The sequence below is a fragment of the Chanos chanos genome, chromosome 11, assembly GCF_902362185.1.
Source record: "Chanos chanos chromosome 11, fChaCha1.1, whole genome shotgun sequence".
Taxonomy (NCBI): Eukaryota; Metazoa; Chordata; class Actinopteri; order Gonorynchiformes; family Chanidae; genus Chanos; species Chanos chanos.
The window spans coordinates 21730694-21750392 of NC_044505.1; the positions used below are offsets into that span (position 1 = coordinate 21730694).

Below are 19699 nucleotides of genomic sequence, written 5' to 3' on the forward strand. Positions count from 1 at the left end.
TTCTCCATTTCTCAATGAATGTGTTGCTATTTCTAGAGCATTCTGCCTCATGAATATATACCTCACTCCAGTTTCTCTACTTTACAGTGCAGATTCTCTAGCTGCCAGCTTGTTTTTTTATCAACCATCTCCCAATATTTAAATTTACATCTCCCAATATTTAAGCACTTTCACCAGAGCAACTGAGGAGGAAAAGACTTGTATGAAAGAGAAAGCATAGTGGTTGGCCAAACCAATTATGGAATCTTGATAACCATTTTGCATGCTTACTAACTGCTTTCATGAGAGTACATTGGCTGTTAAACAAATTTCCCTTTTGGTATGTTTACACACTGTAGATATCACACAGAACACATTTTATAACATCACTTGGTTACTGTAATGTAACCTAACAGATTTCCTCTGTTAGGTTACATTCAATTCACCTGAAATTTAAATAACAACAAACATATCAGCCTTTCACGTCCTACAAAAGTAAAATACCATGTAGTTCTGGATACAATCAGTATTACACAATACATGGTCAATGAGCTGGTGTTATAAGCACTATCACTGGGAGAGTTTATTTCACCCTGTGGTTGAAAGCTGCAGTTCATCTGCTCCTGCAGATATTCTTATTCTTATTCTTATTCTGATTACTGTGATCTTATCCACCATGAAAACCAGGTGGATCAACCTAGACAACAACTTTTTTCAGTTGACAATAGCTGATTAATAACTGTTATTAAGATATTTATAAGTTATTAATAATCATTTAACTGAAGTCTGATTGTACAGTAGAATAATTTGTTGCTGTTCAATGTTTGCTTGTTTTCTTAACAGAAGCAGCCACGTTCTTTTAATCATCATGTGATTCCTCCATTTCTGAATGAATGTATGGCTATTTCTAGAGCAATTATATATCCTATGTGTACTTGAATTCCGTTCTGGATGTGGAGTCACACAACCCAGTAATTCTAGTGTGGTGAGTGCTGGTATCTAACAATAGCTTTATCATCCCTACTAATGACATTTCTATTGTATGACTGTAGGACCTGTAGCCCAGCAGAAATGACTCTTTAAAAACTGTGAAACTGGTCACTGCTGGCAGTATTTAACCACTGCTTTGTATTTTTCACACTGCATATACGACTCTAACACCTTAATTCCCATTGTGACTAGTTTTATCATTTTGTAACAAATGATGCGGCAGGTTTTGTGCTCAGTCCCTTTTGGCTTCATTGAAGCAGCAGTCTTGGTTTTTATCAACCACTCATGGTTAGATTTACATTTCCACATATTGATATATTTTCAGGAGAAAAACTAAGGAAAAAAGGCTTCTGGGAGAAAGCATAGTTCGCTCATCAAAGATGGAATCTTGGCAACCCTTTAGCATGCTTACTAATTACTGTTATAGTACTATTTTGACTGTTAAACAAATGTCCTTTTTGGTATGCATACAGACAACAGATATCAGACAGACTGCATTTTGGTGGCATTTCATGGTTACATACAGAATTTACAGAGGAGAAGTGTATTTTATGGCAGGTATGACCTCACCTCAGTATCTCTAGTTTACAGTGTTGATTCTCCAGTCCAGCACAGAGCAGCTTCACTCCTGAATTCTGCAGATTATTCTTACTTAGGTCCAGTTCTCTCAGACTGGAGGAGTCTGAGCTGAGAACTGTGGCTAACTCTGAACAGATTCCCTCTGTTAGGTTACATTCATTCAGCCTGAAATTTAAATAACAACACAAATATCAGCCTTTCACTTTCCCACAAAAATAAAAGACCATGCAGTTCTGAGTACAATCAGTATATACAAAACATGGTCAATGAGCTGGTGCTATCAGCACTGGGAGAGTTTATGTCAGCCTGTGGTTGAAAACTGTTGTCTCCTGAAGACATTCTTATTCTTATTCTTATTCTTATTCTTATTCTTATTCTTATTCTTATTCTTATTCTTATTCTTATTCTTGTTGTTGTTGTTGTTGTTATGCATTCCTTTGTGTTGAGTTTGGAACTCTGTGCTGGTGCATGCAAAGTTCTCATTGAACTCCACATCATCAGTACATGAAGTATTATTATGCTGGAAGGTGCATATTTGCATATTTCACAAAGTTGACTTTTGACGTTTGATAAAATAGTATTATATGGACTCTAGTACTGTAACAGAATTAAAATGGTGACACATTAAACGTAATCGAATCACATCATCCTGTTTGTAATAATTCATCGTGAAAGAAAATTTCAGTTTAATGTCTGTCTAATACTGCTGAAGAAAATGCTCACTAATTCCTCATTTTTATATGTCTGTCTAACCTTAAAGTAAATTTATTAGCTGAGAGATCATGCCTTCCATTATCTTGGGGATAACTCTCATTGTTTTTATGTGGCGATATTAGTACTTTCAAATGCAGCTATCAGAGTCAGCGGACTGATTTACAACCCTGTCTGTACGGTCAGAACACAATGATGAAATGGTTGGAAAGATGGAGAGATATATATTACATTTTTGGTTAGATGCTCTATGTTTTATAAAATTCCTGTAGCAATGTCAACACTCGCACAAACATAACAGAGCATCATGACAAAGTTCACTTCTCATGTGTGTGAACAAACAGTCTTTACTCACAGAGCTGTTCTGGAGCCTTTGACCACTGGCAGCTTCTTCAGAAGACACTCCTCTGATCTGATGAACTTCTTCAGGTCAAACACTTCCAGCCCCTCCTCTGATGTCAGTAACACAAAGACCAGAGCTGACCACTGAGCTGAACTTTACATAGAGTTTTCCTTTGTTCTCAGCCCAACAATTCTAAACCTTCTAAATATGTCACTTAAATCTGGTGTTTTACCCTCCGCTTTTAAAACAGCCGTGATCAGGCCTTTACTTAAAAACCGAACCTTGACCCTGAATCCTTAAATAATTATAGGCCGGTCTCTAATCTCCCGTTTCTTTCAAAAATACTATTATTATTATTATCATCAAAGAGAAGATCAGGGAGAGTCCATCCTCAGAGAGGTCCATCAATCTGTTCCACTGTCTGAATGAACTGAGTGATCGTTCTCTAGTGGAAGAGATACAAAGCTACCTGAACACAGGAAGTCTTTCCAGAGCTGAACTCTCTTAATGTATTGGGCCATTTCCTTATTGTTCTCTGATAAACACACTGTTTGGGTCAGTGAGAGCAATATTTCTTTAAATATATTTGTATTATATTTGTACACTACAATTTTGTTATTTTTTCAATATTACACACATATCTTATCTATCTACTAGTATCTACTTCTAAAGATAGTCTCACATATTTATGATTCAGAAACTAAATTCTACAGATAAAAGATCAGGATAAATTCACTGCTCAGTCCGCTGATCTGGGGACTTGTGTGCTGTGGTGAGATAGAATGAGGTAAAATGAGTGAAAGATGGTTTATTACCTGTGTCAGCTTGAGGAGCAGGGTCTGGCGTTTTGTGTCTGTACCTCAAACTGTGAATTTGAGGCATTGCATGGCTGTCATCTCCTGTTGATTTATGTCCATACATAAGAAATCATATAGTTAGAGTCTGTAAACAGAAATCAATCTAGTGTTGAATCATATTGTCAACACTGAAAGATCAATGTAATGGAAAATTGTGAACTTAAACAACAAACATCTGTTGGAAGGTAAGCTAAGTCTCAAAGGTACACAACAGCAAGACTCAAAAGGGATTTTGTTTTTTTGCTTTGTTTTGTTTTGTTGTTCTTTTTCCCTAAATCATGGAGATTTTCTTGCAACTGTAGACTTGTTAAAAAATCTTAAACATTTATTTATGGATTAATTTACCTGTCTTTTTAGATCTGTTATTTTCACTTGAAGAATATAGTGACACAGCATCCACCGAAAAATGTTTAATTAAGGGATTTTGTATATCTTCATTTTAAGAGTATGGAAAACATAACTACAACAAAATGAAAAAAAAAACAACATCTTTTCTTCACTTCTGTTGTAACTGCTAAAACATTTATTAAAACATTTAACCTGGGGAAATGAACTGATTATCAGCCATGACCAGGCAAAGGAAATTAATTCAACTAAGTAACTAAACAACCAACTAACCAGACAAGCAAACATAAAAAAATAAATAGAACATTAGACCTTGAAGAATGAATTGATGATAAATGATGACCAAGTAAAGGAAATTCATTCATACATACTTAAGTGACAGCTTAGACGTAGACTCAGTAAATAAGGATATTTAGATAACACTTTTAAAGGACACTCTCAATCTGAGATCATTAGGATGGAAATCTGAGAAGATGTTATCTTACATCATTTGTTCATCATTTTTCATACATCAGTGAGCGATGGTCCAGTTCAACATTAATATTAAGCAGGTTAATTCAGATAAAAAAAAAGAACAAATGCATATTTAGAGGTGTCTGATAGTATTGCAGGTACCTGCTGCTGTCTGTTTCTCTTGGTCTTTCTCTGTCTCTCTCTCTTTCTTTTGATCTGCTTCATCTTGAGGTGGGTTTTCTGGTGGAAATCAATCAATAATACACATTATATAATCTGCTACGATGAAGAGTCACGTTTCTAATACAGCTGGTGACACTGAGTTTGTGTGAAAACTCTCAGTTATGACATTTTACAGACTCTGATGTAACTGTGACTTTGTGTATGACTCTGTCAGATCATCATGTGTGTGGGTGTTGTTTACCCTGAAACTGACTGTTCTCATCCACAGCAGTTCTGGCTTCTCTCCTTTCAGAATGATCTGGACACCGACGAAAACAAAGTACAACCAAAATAAACAAAGATACTAAAACCTCAAATTACCTCATTTCCATATGAATATCTGTGTAACTTTACATGAATACAGTGTAATCTGAAGAAATGATAGCAGAGGTTTGTGAAGTCTACCATTTGTTTGAGTTCCATAGTCAGCTGAATACATACCATGCCCTGAAGGTTTCTGGACTCTGTTTTCAACACAATCTGCTGAAATAAGACAATACATTATTTATCAGATGAAATGTAAAATATTAATCAGTATTTATAGAGGAAACTTTCTGTGAATCTCTGTCAACACCATGTTTCCATTACTGATTTGTATGCAACACTTGTCAGTACTGGCACAGAAGATGCAATATCTCATATGTCAGACAGTCCAGTTTACACTATGACAGATGACATAGAGGTTGTTGTGTGAGAAGCTCTGTCAGTTATGACATTTTACAAACTGTGGTGTAACTATGTGACCTCTTATGTCATTTTGTTATATCATTATGTTTGTGGGTGTTTTTTACCATTTGACTGACTGTCTTTCTCCAAAACAGCTCTGGCATCTCCACTCTCTGAAGAAACTATGAAATAAACAAAATACAAAGAGAAAGAAAGACAGAAAGAAGTTCCACTCGTGAAATGAAATAACATCCTCATGAATACTTTGTAACTTCACAAACATCCAGTGTAATACAAAGAAGAGACAAGGAAAAGCTTAGGAGGCATACTGTTAGTTTGAGTTCTGTCACCAGCTGAATCCATGTTGTGACCTAAAGGTTTGTTTTCAGTAGAATCTACTGAAATAAGACAACACATTTACACTGGAGTGTGAACAAATATTCAACTATTTTTAAAGAATATTTCTGTAGTAGATTCTCTGCCAGTACAATTTCTCAGTACTGATGTACATGTAATAGTTGCATACTTTTCTTGTAGGTTTTTTTTTAATCATCACACACATGTATATTAAATGAATACATTAGGACAATTCACTGTTCAGCATGCTGTCCCAGGGCCTTGTGTGCTGTGAAGAGGTGTAAAAAGGTAAAAATCGGTCAAAGATGGTTTATTACCATTGTCTTTATTACCATTGTCTGTGAAGGGAGAGGAGTCTCTCATTCTGTGTCCACACCCTAAAATGCTGCTTTGTGGCATTTCATGGCTGTCATCTCCTTTTGGGCAATATCAGTATAAGAAATCATATAATCATAGTTTAAAGTCCTCACAGATAGGGGTCTAATTGAATAAGAGCATTTTCATTGTAATAGAGAGTAATAAATTCACTTTATGGAGCTTCAGAAATGTAATAGAACACTAAGAAGTTAAAGAACAGACATCTGCTGAAAGGATATGTTCAAAACATGAAAAATATACCAAAAAAAAAAACCATTAAAAGGAATCTTCTTTTTGATTGTGGAGTTATTCCTTGGCTTGTTAACATCTTGGTGTCACAATATCATCTCCCTCCCATTTTAATTTAGTCTATTAGCATTCAGACCACTACACAGCAGACTACTAATCACCAGTTCCAGTCATCGATTAGTTTCACCTCTGAACTGTTCATCTACAGGACAGAAAGAAGGAATGGCACGACTGTGAGAACACTGCACGACAGTGGGTGAGATTGCCCTCCTGCTAAACTTCCAGCAAGCTGAAACACTGCAATCAAAACTTTCGCCTGGTTATTTTCATCACTCTTACTATTTTCAACATCAGATTATCTACCGCCGTCATCGACGACTACTTTTACAACCCGTGTATAATATTGGCAGCTGAGCCCAGCAAAAAGTGACCGAGATGACACTGATCTACTGAGGTGAAAGAAGAAACAACCACAGTTGAGGTCAGTGAGCTCCAGTCTATTAACAACAAACTTTCAACATTGGAATTAATACACACAGACCTCAAAGACCTGAAATCCAGTCTCGAATTGTCCCAATCACAAATCGAAACGCTTCAAAAAGAAAACAGTGAACTAAAAGGAACACTCAAAACTTTACAAACTCAAGTCACGAACCTTGCTAACGAAAAACAAAGCAATGAATGAAACAACCTTGGACCTCCAATACCGCAGCATGCACAAAAATTCGATCTTCTCCCGAATACCCGAACAAACACCAAACAATCCAGAAGATGAAATCAAACAATTTATGCACTCAGCCCTGAAACTATCACCAAACACCGTAAGCAACATAACATTTCGTCGAGTTCACCACCTCAGCGCAAAAGACTCCAACAATAAAAAAACAAGATCCATATTCACAAAATTCAAACAGTACAAACAAAAAGAACTAATGAAAAGCAAAGAATAGGAACTTAAAGGGTCTAGTTATGGCCTCAACGACCAGTTTCAAAGAGAAATATGAGAAAGAAGAAGAAAAGTTCTCTTGATCCTTAGGCAGTTTAGGGAGAAGGAAAGACCAGCTGTATTGACTGTGGAGAACTTATACATTGACAGGCCTTTCTCTTTACCTCTCTCTCTCTCTCTCTCTCTCTCCCCCTCTCTCTCCCTCTCTGATTCTGCTAGACTCTCCTCTTGTGCATAATATCCATCACTGTCAGTTGTCTGTCTGTTTATCTGTTAAAGCTAGCTCAGGAAATGTGTGAGAAGGAGATATTATATGGTATTATGATAACGACGATTATGGTGAAGCTGGCAATTTTTCTACTGTTTACTGTTCTCTTTTTTAAATCGTCTTAGAATATAAATAAAACGCTTCAAACTAATGTTGACACACCACACATTCACCACAATTTTTTTACACTCACACCCACTACATATCTCTAACACATACAAACTTCCAACCACAACATACAGCTCTAAAATTGATCCTAAGCCATATCAGTGATTTTACTCAAATTTGTAACCTGGAACATCTGCGAGGTTAGTTCACAGGCAAAGAGTATTAAAATTATAAACCACTTCATCAAATTACACGCAGATATTTGCCTGATACAAGAAATTCGCTTAACAAAAGCTGAAAATCAGAAAGTGAAGACCTCACAATTTAATCAAGTATACTTATCAACTTACAATTCTAAGAAAAGAGGTGTGTCAATTTTAATCAACAAAAAAGTGCAACTATTCCATAACACTGCCATCACTAATCCTGAAGGGTGATATGTTATCATCAACAGAGGAAGAGTTATATCATATTCATCATACTAGAAAAAAAGGAACAAGAACTTGAAAATAATCTTGAACAAAAAATCAAAGCACTGAATGGCACATATGCTAAAAACCCCACAGAGCAAATTCAGAAGGAACTAACATAAAGTAAATCACAGCTCAACAATATCATGAACAAAAAAACCCCAATTCCTGACACAATGACCCAGACATGACCATTTTGAACACAGTATCAAATCAGGAAAATAGCTGTTAAACCAACTCAAAATAAAGAAAAATCATTTATACCAGTTTATACCAGAACTCGGCAGAAAAGACCAAACAGTCACCTATAATAAGTCACCTGTAATTTTCAACACTGAAAGATCAGTGTGTAAATACAGAGGGATAAACTCACACTGAGGAATTTAATTGATGTAATAGAACACTAAAAACTTAAAGATCAGACATCTGCTGAAAGGTTATGTTCAAAATTTGAAAACTACACCAGAAAAGATTAATAGGAATCCTGTTTTTGATTGTGGAGATTCTCCCTCAAGTCTAGGCTTAGTAAAATCTTAATAACTCATCTCCCTCTTTTTTACATTCAACCTACCAGCATTCAGTGTTACCAGACTACTAATCACCAGTCCCAATCATCAATCACTTTCACCTGTGGACTGTTCATCTATCAGCCTGCCCAGTGTATATATACCCCTTGCTTTCAGTGTTTAGTTTGCATTTGTTAGACAGTTTAAGCCATTTCTTCTTTCTTTATCATTGTATTTCTTATTAGTTGGTTATATCGTTGTCTTTATTTTCATCTCTTCATATATCTTTGTCATCTTGTTTACTTGTTGCTACTAAACCCATTCAGCACATGGATTCAGTGTCCTGGAGCTCAATTCACTCTTAGTTAAACTCTTGCTGTTTTGTTTGTTTGTTTGTATGTTTATTTGTTTGTTTGTTTGTTTGGACAGTTTTGGCATAGACAGCGGTTGACATTTAACCAGAATCTAACATTGTCAGTAAGAACGAACCTCATCAGATTGAAGAATTAAAAGCCGAAATACAGACAGATCTGATCTGTACAGATCTGTTTAAGCATTGTCTTTCAACTAAATGGTATTTTTACTACAAGAATCCTGTGGCACAGTACTTAGAGAAAAATAGTTAATTAAGACAGAAAAATGGAAAACATAATTACATCAGTCAAAGAAAAACATGAGTCAACAAAATGTATAAAAAGCAGTGCATAATAGTCACTCAAAAACTCCTCTTCTGAACAGCTTGTACTTACTATGGTGAAGTAAAGTACCCTCTTCCTCTGAGAAGAAAGAATGTTAAAATCAGAAATGTGTTTTTCTGATGAGTTAGACATTAAAAGGGTTCTGTAACTGTGGTATCCTCAACTTTAACCAAAAAGTCTTAATAAATTAAGTGCTTTCTAAATACATTTGGATACAAACATTTGAATAAAAGTAACTCTACCCGGTTTTCCTGTATCTTTCTTTGATTCACCACATGATATTAAACCTATAAAGAGAGGGTGTGTTAAAATGATCATTATAATCTTGTTTTCTATTAAACTACTGAGTAATTGTGAGTTCTGTACCTTTTTTACGCAGAAGAAAAAACCCAATGAGTGAAATGATGATGAGTAGCGATATGACCACAGTAATGACGAGAGCTGTTGATGAACCTACAGACAAATAACCAACCAAGTCAGTAGATATTCTATCACTAATGTAACAACTGTCTTAAACAAGGAAAGCAGCATTTTGTGTTCTGTTTTGACAGGCAACCCGTTCTTCACTTTTACATCATTCATACAGACTCTGATGAGTGGTTCTGTTGTATGGATGGGAAAAATTTGAAAGGGAAGAGTCTCACCTTTAGAACTAAGAGACACCAACACTTTGTCCTCTCTCTTCTCCTGATCAGATAAACTGACAGAGCAGGAGATCCACTCTGACTCAGAGGGAGAGAAGAGCAGCCAAGAACTCACACTCACCAGGTCCTCAGTATCTGGTACAGAGAGAGAAAGGGAGAGAGACAGAAACCATTTCACAGCGGGGGGTGTCAGTGGTTAATCAGTCTTATGGTGTGGGGGAAGAAACAGAAATATCACAATTTATGTTTCCCTATATGTCTTTTGTTGTTTATTCTTTCCTCAAAAGTTCTTATATATGTTTATCACACTGCCTTTATTGTGCTGAATTAAGATTTACCTTTACTGTATATTATTATACTGTTGTGTTTGATTTCTCTCCCTTCTCTGTCTCTCCAGGTTACTGTGGGCTGTGGTGACCAACCATCCGACACACAGGTCACATTCACCTGTTCTCCTCCTGTTTCAGTGTAAGAGAGGACTGGAGGAGAACCTAGGACTGAGAAAAACGGAGGAAAGAGAAACTGTTTCGCTTCACTTTGGAGAAATGCAGAAATTCAGTGGCAAGTACAGCGGCAAAGTCTTGTCCACTCACCATTTACTGTAAGTGATGTAGTGGCTGTTTCATACCATGTTCCACTGTTGACATAACACTCATATTCTCCTCTGTCTGACAGTGTGATGTTCTCCAGTTTCAGAGACACATTCCCCTCCTCCAGACTCCCTATCAGAGACACTCTGTCCCTGTACTGAGGGTTTACAGGACTCTCCTGGATCTTCAGATCCTCATATAAGAGAACTGGGGTGTCAGACACGCTTGGCCTGTGCCAACGCACCTCCAGGTCCACAACACTGAATTTAGGAGAGACACCACAGGGCAAGACCACAGAGGATCCAAGCAGGGCTGAGACTGGACCATCAGAGACCAGCAGAGAGAATGTGTCTGGAACTGGAAAAGGAGACAGATATGACGTCACAGAGAAATATGGATGGAAAGGAAGCACTGATGTAACAGTGTCCAACACAAGGTCTCACCTTTAGGAGTAAGTGATACTATCACTCTGCCCTCTCTCTTCTCCTGATCAGATAAACTGACAGAGCAGGAGATCCACTCTGACTCAGAGGGAGAGAAGAGCAGCCAAGAACTCACACTCACCAGATCATTAGTATCTGTTACAGAGGGAGAAAGAGATATGTAAGAGTTTTAAATCCGTATATACCATACACATACACGACATATACCAGCGACGTACCCGAATCTGAATACATTATTCGGGAAAGCATACGGGAAACAGATATTTCTTCGACCTGAAGTTGCACGTTATTATTGGTGGAAAATAAACATGTCTGTGTGTCAGCCATTATGTCTCTTCAAATCGATTCATACCATTGTGGATGGCCACAAGATAAAATGCCCATTGGGTTTGCAATGTAGAACTTTGATTTCACTAGGCAGTTGGTTCATTTACTACACATTATTGAAAAGTGATCCCTGTATTCTGTAGTCAGCCCCACTGAGTCAGGTGTGGGAGCTAGCGACACAAAAGCCTAGTGTGGCTGGTTTATTCCCATAACCTGTGGTTTTTAGCTGTATGTGATACTTTCCTCCATTAAAAGAATCTAGTCAAAAGTCCTTTCATTTACTACAATTCATAGGAAAGTGATCACTATATTCTGTTGCCACCCCCACGGAGTCAGTGCAAATTACTGTTATAAAATAGTAATTCACGTTTAGCAAACGGCAGTAACGTTAACACATCAAGAATCGCAAACTCAGCATCATTGGAATTTAAGATTATTCCCTTCAACTGAATGATATTTGCCTATATCTTTATTGTAAATAGTTTCCATTTCCAATGCAAAAGAGATTCTTTTGATTAAAAAAAAAAAAAAACTTTTTTCAGTTTCTGATTGTTCAATGTCCCCCAGGTAAAGGGGTGGTGGTGGTAGAGTTGAAACAGCTCGTAAAACTTAGTTTGGTTAAAAATAAAAGCAAAAAAAAGAGAGAGAGAGTTGAAAAGTACAACTTGAGGATGTGGAAATATATTTCATGCTGAATTATATGTCAATATTAAATGAATGTGATGCTTTGTAGGCACAAATGCCAATGAATATTACATCAGAAAATACCACATTTGCCCCATTTAATGTGACTTTTGGTTCAAACCACAGCCACCTGCATTCCCCTATCCAAATACAGATACAGAGACAGATCATTTTGTTGGTTGAAGGAATACAGATACAGATACAGATAATAACGTCTCTGTACACCGCTAACATATACTATATGTAATTAAGTGAACTGCATAACAGCTGTATTTCAAAGTGACCTTCTCAAAAGTTATTGTCTGTATTTTATACAATGTATTAAATGTGCTGAATAAAAAAAAAGTTACCTTTATTGTACATCACATTACTGTTATGTTTGATTTCTTTCCCTTCTCTGTCTCTCCAGGTGACTGCGGGCTGTGGTGACCAACCATCCGACACACAGGTCACATTCACCTGTTCTCCTCCTGTTTCAGTGTAAGAGAGGACTGGAGGGGAACCTAGGACTGGGAAAAACAGGGGAGTAAACAAAAACTGTCTCTCTTCAGTTTGGGGAAAAAAATAGAAATTCAGTTGCAAGCACACATATAAATAACTTGTCCACTCACCATTTACTGTAAGTGATGTAGTGGCTATTTCATACCACGTTCCACTGTTGACATAACACTCATATTCTCCTCTGTCTGACAGTGTGAGTTTCTCCAGTTTCAGAGACACATTCCCCTCCTCCAGACTCCCTATCAGAGACACTCTGTCCCTGTACTGAGGGTCTACAGGACTCTCCTGGATCTTCTGATCCTCATATAAGAGAACTGGGGTGTCAGATTGTTTGGGTCTGTACCAGCGTACCTCCAGCCCCACAACACTGAATTTAGGAGAGACACCACAGGGCAAGACCACAGAGGATCCAAGCAGGGCTGAGACTGGACCATCAGAGACCAGCAATGAGAATGTGTCTGGAACTGGTAAAGGAGACAGATATGAGGTGACAGTGAAATATGACATTAAACTCTGGGTCTGTGACTGTGAAATTCATAATGGAGTTGGTCTTGAGATAAAAGGTCACAGATTGGGTCATACTGCACTGTGAAATCTAGGCCTGTGTTGGCTAAACGTATACTAACTGACCTTTGTAACAAATCTCGCCTATAATAAAAACCAACAGCATAGGTTTTTCTTTAGGGAAATGGAGAGGCAATCTGAGGAATCCTTACTAGTGTCAACAGCAAAATATTATGCTAACAAATGTTCATGGAACTTTTAGTCACAAATTAATCATTGTCTTTCAGTGTGTATGTTTTTTATGGTAATTACATGAAAATGTTCCCACTGGATCTGGATATACTTTGAACACTTAAATGCACTTCCCCAGTATTTACATAAATACACCAAATGCTTTATCATTGTCAACAGTCTGCAAACCTCATTATTATGCTGCCAGCTACATATTAAAAAACGAATGACTATCTTCACTAGAAGGTGTAAATATCACTAAAACTATTAAACAAAATGTGTTTACAAAATGTGTACTACAGCGAACCACAGCAACAACAAAACAAAAGTGAGTGAACTACACTCAGATCTCATGCAAATCCCATTCATACTCTAGGGGTGTACCTGAATCCGGAAACGTTATTCGGGAAAGCACAAATAATGCGATGGAAACAGATATTTCTTCTACCCAAAGTTGCTCATCATTATTCAGAAAAAAAGTCATGACTGACATATCTATGCATCAGCTATTATGTTTCTTCAAATCGAATCCTATCATTGTAGATGGCCACAAGATAAAAATGTGCAGCATAAGACTGACTGGTCGTTTTATGTACTACACATTGTTGAAAAGTGATCGCTATATTCTGCTGTCGCCCCCACTGAGTCAGGTGCAGGAGCTAGCGAGACAAAAGCCTGGGGTGGAAGCTTGATTATCCCCGCAACCTATAGGCCTACATCAGCATAACGTTTAGAACTTGTTTTTAGCTATATGTGTTAATTTCTTCCATTAAAAAAAAAAAAAAAAATCAGTCAAAAATAGTTTCATTTACTGCACATTACTGAAACGCAATCGCTGTATTCTAAAATAAAAAAGAGGCAAAAAAAAAAAAAAAAAACACAACGGTGTTGCTGTTATGTAATTACTGTTGTACAGTAGTAATTCATATTTCTCTAGCAAACTGCAGTAACATTAACTCATCAAGAAACATGAATGCAGCATCATTGGAATCTAAGATCCCCCTCAACTGAAGGATAGTTTTCCGTGTATATCTCTATTATAAATATTTCCCATTTCCAATGCAAAACATAATCTTTCGATTTGTAAAACTTTTTTTTTTCAGTTTCTGATTTTTCAATGCCATCAGGTCAAAGGGGGGTGTTGGTGGGCTTCAGACAGTTCATAAAACTTAGTTAAAAACAAAAAAGAAGAGAAAGCGAGAGAGAGAGAGAGAGAGAGAGAGAGAGAGAGAGAGAGAGAGAGAGAGAGAAATGAAAAATACAGCATGAGGATGTGAAAATATATTACATAATTTATCATATGCCAATATTAAATCAGTTTCATGCTTTGAAGGCACAAAATGCATTTCCCATTAAAATTATGTTAGAAAATACAACATTTGTCTGATTTAATGACACTTCCTGTGTAACCCATGCCCATTTCCGGTCTACTACCCGAATACAGATACAAATAATATTGTTGGTTGAACAGGAACAGACACGGATACAGATACAGCTACAGATACACCTCTATTATACTCACTGCTATTGATCTGGAGAAGTCTACCTTTGGAGAGACCAGTCAGATTATCAATATTTTATTGAAATGCTTATTTGCACATCTTCAAATTTTCATAAAATTGTTACACAGACACCCTCTTACCTGTTGCATGACAAAGAGAAACAGACACAATCCAGCACACCAGTGCAACTGGCAAATCTGTCCATTAAAGGAAAACTTAAATTAGATCCATTGTCAACATTGTCAATACTTTTGCACAATCAGCTGCACTGTCACCCAAAACAACACATCTACCTGCACAAATGTTGCTGCTAGTAATTCACTGTCCTGGTCAGGTGCACTTGTTATGTCTAGGTTATTAATATGTAGGGTATTTTGTATAGTATATTGTATGTTGTACAAGTATTACTCAGTGCTTTCTGTTCTTAATATTTATCACTCAGTACTTTTTTTCTTAATATTTATTACTCAGTGCTTTCTGTTCTTAATATTTATTACTCGGTGCTTTCTGTTCTTAATATTTATTACTCGGTGCTTTCTGTTCTTAATATTTATTACTCGGGGCTTTCTGTTCTTAATATTTATTACTCAGTGCTTTCTGGGGCTATTTTGTCCTCAGTATTTGTTGTGCATTATTTATTTGTTTTATGTGGCACTGTGGTCCTTGTGTAACACAATCTCGTTCCCCTGTATGTATGAGTCATGCATATGTGGAAATGACAATAAAAGCAGTCTAAGTCTAAGTCTTTCATCCGAGATGACATTGAGTAAAACCTGACAAAATCCATTTTCACATGTTGCACTATTAAATAGTCTGATATTTAAGGAATGAACGAATTAAGGAATGAATGTGTGATTGGATGTATAGATAGACAGATTAAGGAAAGATAGTGGAAAGAAAAGGCAGTGCCAGTTCCCTAATAAGCACCTTGACAAAACTTGCTGACTGCTAATTTGGTTTCATTAAAAGTCATTACATTTTTGGAATTACACTTTTTAGACTCTCCCTGAATATATGGCATGGTGGAAGCTTTTCATTCTATCTTAGTCAGGTATTCCAAGGTTTTAAAACACATAACATATGCAATCAAAACAATCTCAGCGAGATCACCCAAAATTAAACCAACTGTACCATAGTGCGAAATTAATTTATTTGACCACCTTTAAATCGTTTTCTGAATTCCAGTAATTAATTTGTACCCTAACAGCCTGCCAGTAGCTAATTTAGTAATGTTACGTCGTTACCTCTAAATGTGACGGCGAAAGGTAAAAAAAGCCTAAATAAAATGGCCGTTACATATCCACTGCTCCACAGAGAAGCCTGTTTAACATATAACCATCATCACCATCATCGTCGTTTTCACAGTAATAATTCCTATGTCATATTATAACAAATACGGCACAGTCCGGCCTGGTTGAAACCGCCTTTTATCAGTTTATATTAAAATTTCAGACTAAGCAATGCCAACTCACCTTGACGACGTTCACCTGTATAAATGCGAAAGTCCATTCCAACCATTGTCTTCACTTTAAAATGCACACGAACTACAAAGATACGAACCAAAGTCGATAACTTTTGTAACATTCCATTAATAAGCAATGGGAATTAATCAATATCCACAGAAAATGGAAATTGCAGGCAAGAGCGCGTTGACCTACTCCTTGTCCACATACTGACGATTCAGCAACGCTTTCACTTTTGATTTTGTGTGGATAATCTACAGCTCGAAGATACAGCGCGGGTAAATTGAACACAGAACTAATTTGATTTTAGCTTAATATATGAAGTTCCAAAGAGGCTACGATTTCTCATGACGATATTCTTCTCTAACAATCATAACGGATGAATAATTTATCCACAACAATGGCGACATTCTACGAGGCAGGATTTCTTCGTGCGGTCGCTTCAGTGAAAAGTAAACACTGAACAGAAGGAAACAAGGAAGTTCAGTATTGAACAACCTTGAATATTGAATAAAATTGTTCAGCACGCTGTAAACGCGGTGCTTTGGCGGGTGTCTACAGCAAGCCTCCCTTTGGTAGGCATATGTTCACTGAGCTTTCATGATAGTCTATATTTCAGAGAGAGAGAGAGAGAAAAATCCACTTATCCAATCCAAAAAAAAATGTCCATGTATATGAAGAAGGCGCTCATGAAACCAGGGTAAAGTCCTACAAGCCTACTTTTGAAACAAATATGTTTTATATTATTTATAATGAATTGCATTTTTTCTGTCTGGGGGGAAAAAACACTAAATAGTGACATGTGGAGAGAGATGATGGAGCATTCACAAGACTATTTGAATTTATTCTTCCTTAATATATAATATTCCAAAGAGGCTACAATCTTTTGCTTTCACAGTTGTAACGGATTAATTTATCCACAACCAAGGCGGCTTTCTGCGAGGCAGGATTTCTTTGTCAGGTCACTTCAGTGAAAAGTACACATTGACAAGATGGAAACCAGATGGAAACAAGGAAGTTTAGTATGAAACAGCCTTGAATTCTTAACAAAGTTGTCTAGCACTCTGCAAACTCAGTCTTATGCTTTGGCGGCCGTCCACTGCAAACCTCACTTTCTTCTTTCATTGCAAGGCAGAAATGAAAAACGTGTGCATGTGTGAGTCCACAAAGGTTCTGTCTTAGTGGCTTGTTGGAGGTGTATGCAGGGATAGCATGAAAAAGATCATTATAAATGGCAGGATACACGATACATAGTAATTCACGATAAGTTTGTCCACCATGTCTCCTGTGTAGCCTACATGACTTTGAATGTCTGTACTGTAATCATATTTGTATCTGTTGAACTGGACTGTCAGTGGCACCACCCCTCCAACACACATGACAGCTGATGTTAGTTGTCTGTTTGTTGGTGTTACATCTATCTGTGTTGTCCTCTTAGTCTCCTGTTTAGTTATGTTGCCATAGTTACATATGCCAAAGTCTCATATTGCCCTCTGCTGTCCATGACAACTCATACACTCTCCTTCTTCACACAATCATTAACATTTCTATTTTCCCTCATCTCCTTGGGATCCAGTTAAACACAATGTTCCTCATTACCACCATAACTGACGCCCAAGGACATGTATATGTTATGTATCTATGTATGCATGTATACATACATTAACATGTGTATGTGTGTGTATGTGTGTGTGTATATGTACACACACACACACACACACACACATATCTATATATATATATATATATATATATATATATGTATATATATGTATGTGTGTGTGTATATATAAACATCTACATGTCCTTGTATACATTGTTCTCTATTGCCAAATCATTCAACATACCAATGAGACATTAAATCTAAGCGCTAATACTGCTCTCTCACCATCTACACACCCTGGACTTCTTGCCTTGCGTCTCAGACACAAATGAATTGTGAATGCCCTGCCAGATACACCTTGACAAACCATCTACCAAAAGGATCTATTCCTGGAGTCCTAGAGTGACATCACTGACTGTGACAGCTGTGTGTGATGGCCACACATATAGGCCACTGCACCAGTTTACTTTCCACCTCATTTATATCATTACACATAAATATGCAGTATATAATAACACAAACCACCATTTGTCTTCCACAACCTTTTATTTACTTCCAGTTGCTAAGTTAAGTGCCCAAACGTAGTTACTGGAGGATTCTGTAATTCACTTTTTCCATTGTTACCTGGCTGAGTCATTGTTCCAGATTGGTCCGCCAAGGAAAGGGGCACGTGTGGAAACACAGGCTATTTATTGAGTTCCTAGGGGGAAGCAACCTGATAGTTCCTAAAATTTGTTTTGCTTTGTTTTGTTTAATAAGATTCATTGTTAAATAATTCTATTTATACAACAGTTAGTTCTGACCAAGTAATTTGATTGGACAAGAGGTATTCCACGAGTACTTATACAGAGTAGAACAGCACTGGGACTTCTAACAATACGTGTATCACTCTGCTCTGCAGGTGTACTAATAACCGTTACTTACACTAACAATCGTTATCTATTCTAAACTGTAACAAATTTTGCACCAAAAATAACATATATCCACAAATAACATGGAAGTTAAATTATGAATTGTCGTCAGGAGAGGATGAAGCAGAGGAAAGAAGCATGGGTACTTCAGCGCAAACCTCCAGGTGTGCTCATGTAACATCAGCCGACCTAAACAAATTAGAGAAGAGCAAAAATGAAGTTAACACTGTAAGGCAAACAACATGGGCTTTGAAATGCTTTCAGACTTTTTTAAGTCTCAAAAATATAAACATCAACATTTAGTCTGTTAAGAAGACCGAGCTGTATACAGTCTTGAGGCAGTTTTATGGACAACTAAAGGGGAGCTCTACAGCATTAACAGCTACCTTGGTCTTCGGGCTGGTTTAAATTGTTCTATCAACAAGCCTCCAGCTAGCCATTTATGGAATTTTATGCAGACCCTAGAATTCATATCAGCTAATAATATTTTCAAAGGTGTTGTAAAAGAGATTAGAAGGGCAGGGAAAGACAAAACGACACACCTCCCTCCGATTTGACATGAAGACCAGCGCCTCTTAAAATATTCTGCAACACTAATTCAACGAAGAAACAAAAAAATCATGAAGACTCACCTGAGAGAGACAGAGAACATCAGATGAGTGCTATGCGTGAGGAGCGAGGAAATCCCCTCTGCCCTGTAGCGTCTCTCAAACAATACCTTAGCAAAATTCTGCCTGATGCAAAAGGGTAGGGTAACAGCTGTGACAGACAGCTTCTGGTATACATACCACTGTTTCCCCTGGGAGTAAAGCCGCTGTCACAGGTGTGCAAAGAGGCAGGTACACACACGTCTTACACCAACTACAGCCTGTGAGCCACTGCCATGGAGACACTGTCTTATGCAGGTCATGGCAGTGAGTGGGCACAGATGAGGTGCTTTATGTAAACACAGAGACTACGATGTGATTTATAATTCACAATTCACATCGTAGTAACAGTTCAGTCCCAATCTAGTTGCGGAGCAACACACACACACACACACACACACACACACACACACACACACATATATATATATAATAACATAAAATTAAGTCATTAAATACACGTGAATGTGGAATTCTTACCAACAATCCTGCACACGTACATACCTCTTTAAAATAAATGTAAGGTTACAGAGGAAATCACTGAA

The 19699-nt window shown here is 37.1% G+C and overlaps 1 protein-coding gene across 1 annotated transcript in view; it reads right to left on the bottom strand.

The window, feature by feature from the left end:
- LOC115823847 (NACHT, LRR and PYD domains-containing protein 3-like) overlaps positions 1–19699 on the bottom strand; it is a 704547-nt gene that overhangs the window by 8870 nt on the left and 675978 nt on the right. The gene's annotated exons all lie outside the window — the stretch shown is intronic.